Genomic DNA, 3167 nt, shown 5'->3' on the forward strand with positions numbered 1-3167 from the left:
ACTTGATTTTAAATGTTTCACTTTCAGTAGCACAAATGCCATTCTTTGACATTTGGGCCTTTGTATTTTCACTGCTGTTTGTTCACGAAAGGATCCCCTTATCTTGTGGCCTAGTCCTCTCCACGCCGCCTTGGAACTTTGCCCCGGCCTATGCTGCCTGCCGTCACACTCTGGCCCTGGAACTCTGGCCGGGCATGGGGATGCAAGTTGCTCCCGCTGCCCCCCCACCGGGACCTACCTGCAATCACCCTGGAACTCTGGCTGGGCATGGGGATGCAGTTTGCTCCCGCTGACCCCCTTTCCACCCCACCGGGACCTACCAGCAATCACCCTGGAACTCTGGCTGGGCATGGGGATGCAGTTTGCTCCCGCTGACCCCCTTCCACCCCACCGGGACCTACCAGCAATCACCCTGGAACTCTGGCTGGGCATGGAGATGCAGGTTGCTCCCGCTGCCCCCCCCCACCGGGACCTACCTGCAATCACTCTGGAACTCTGGCTGGGCATGGGGATGCAGGTTGCTCCCGCTGCCCCCCCACCGGGACCTACCTGCAATCACACTGGAACTCTGGCTGGGCATGGAGATGCAGGTTGCTCCCGCTGACCCCCTTCCACCCCACCGGACCCTACAGCAATCACCCTGGAACTCTGGCTGGGCATGGGGATGCAAGTTGCTCCCGCTGCCCCCCCACCAGGACCTACCAGCAATCACCCTGGAACTCTGGCTGGGCATGGGGATGCAGGTTGCTCCCGCTGCCCCCCCACCGGGACCTACCTGCAATCACACTGGAACTCTGGCTGGGCATGGAGATGCAGGTTGCTCCCGCTGACCCCCTTCCACCCCACCGGACCCTACAGCAATCACCCTGGAACTCTGGCTGGGCATGGGGATGCAAGTTGCTCCCGCTGCCCCCCCACCAGGACCTACCAGCAATCACCCTGGAACTCTGGCTGGGCATGGGGATGCAAGTTGCTCCCGCTGCCCCCCCACCAGGACCTCCCTGCAATCACCCTGGAACTCTGGCTGGGCATGGGGATGCAGGTTGCTCCCGCTGACCCCCTTCCACCCCACCGGGACCTACCAGCAATTACCCTGGAACTCTGGCTGGGCATGGGGATGCAGGTTGCTCCCGCTGCCCCCCCACCGGGACCTACCAGCAATCACCCTGGAACTCTGGCTGGGCATGGGGATGCAAGTTGCTCCCGCTGCCCCCCCACCAGGACCTCCCTGCAATCACCCTGGAACTCTGGCTGGGCATGGGGATGCAGGTTGCTCCCGCTGACCCCCTTCCACCCCACCGGGACCTACCAGCAATTACCCTGGAACTCTGGCTGGGCATAGGGATGCAGGTTGCTCCCGCTGCCCCCCCACCGGGACCTACCAGCAATCACCCTGGAACTCTGGCTGGGCATGGGGATGCAAGTTGCTCCCGCTGCCCCCCCACCGGGTCCTTCCAGCAATCACCCTGGAACTCTGGCTGGGCATGGTGATGCAGGTTGCTCCCGCTGACCCCCTTCCACTCCACCGGGACCTACCACCAGTCACCCTGGAACTCTGGCTGGGCATGGGAATGCAGGTTGCTCCCGCTGCCCCCCCTTCCACCCCACCGGGACATACCTGCAATCATCCTGGAACTCTGGATGGGCATGGGGATGCAAGTTGCTCCCGCTGCCCCCCCACCGGGACCTACCTGCAATCACCCTGGAACTCTGTCTGGGCATGGAGATACAGGTTGCTCCCGCTGCTCCCCTTCCACCCCACCGGGACCTACCACCAATCACCCTGGAACTCTGGCTGGGCATGGGGATGCAGGTTGCTCCCGCTGGCCCCCCCACCGGGACCTACCACCAATCACCCTGGAACTCTGGCTGGGCATGAGGATGCAGGTTGCTCCCGCTGCCCCCCCACCGGGACCTACCACCAATCACCCTGGAACTCTGGCTGGGCATGGGGATGTAGGTTTCTCCCGCTGGCCCCCACCGGGACCTACCACCAATCACCCTGGAACTCTGGCTGGGCATAGGGATGTAGGTTGCTCCCGCTGCCCCCCCACCGGGACCTACCACCAATCACCCTGGAACTCTGGCTGGGCATAGGGATGTAGGTTGCTCCCGCTGCCCCCCCACCGGGACCTACCACCAATCACCCTGGAACTCTGGCTGGGCATGGGGATGCAAGTTGCTCCCGCTGCCCCCCCACCGGGTCCTTCCAGCAATCACCCTGGAACTCTGGCTGGGCATGGTGATGCAGGTTGCTCCCGCTGACCCCCTTCCACTCCACCGGGACCTACCACCAGTCACCCTGGAACTCTGGCTGGGCATGGGAATGCAGGTTGCTCCCGCTGCCCCCCCTTCCACCCCACCGGGACATACCTGCAATCATCCTGGAACTCTGGATGGGCATGGGGATGCAAGTTGCTCCCGCTGCCCCCCCACCGGGACCTACCTGCAATCACCCTGGAACTCTGTCTGGGCATGGAGATGCAGGTTGCTCCCGCTGCTCCCCTTCCACCCCACCGGGACCTACCACCAATCACCCTGGAACTCTGGCTGGGCATGGGGATGCAGGTTGCTCCCGCTGGCCCCCCCACCGGGACCTACCACCAATCACCCTGGAACTCTGGCTGGGCATGAGGATGCAGGTTGCTCCCGCTGCCCCCCCACCGGGACCTACCACCAATCACCCTGGAACTCTGGCTGGGCATGGGGATGTAGGTTTCTCCCGCTGGCCCCCACCGGGACCTACCACCAATCACCCTGGAACTCTGGCTGGGCATAGGGATGTAGGTTGCTCCCGCTGCCCCCCCACCGGGACCTACCACCAATCACCCTGGAACTCTGGCTGGGCATAGGGATGTAGGTTGCTCCCGCTGCCCCCCCACCGGGACCTACCACCAATCACCCTGGAACTCTGGCTGGGCATAGGGATGCAGGTTGCTCCCGCTGCCCCCCCACCGGGACCTACCACCAATCACCCTGGAACTCTGGCTGGGCATGAGGATGCATGTTGCTCCCGCTGGCCCCCACCGGGACCTACCACCAATCACCCTGGAACTCTGGCTCGGCCAACAGTATCAGCTGCCCCCCCCCCCTATTTTCACGACTATTAAGCCCACCCCACTATCCAACACTCTCCCTGGAACTCCGGCTCGGCCAACAGTATCAGC

The sequence above is a fragment of the Rhinoderma darwinii genome, assembly GCF_050947455.1.
Source record: "Rhinoderma darwinii isolate aRhiDar2 chromosome 3 unlocalized genomic scaffold, aRhiDar2.hap1 SUPER_3_unloc_15, whole genome shotgun sequence".
Classification (NCBI taxonomy): domain Eukaryota; kingdom Metazoa; phylum Chordata; class Amphibia; order Anura; family Rhinodermatidae; genus Rhinoderma; species Rhinoderma darwinii.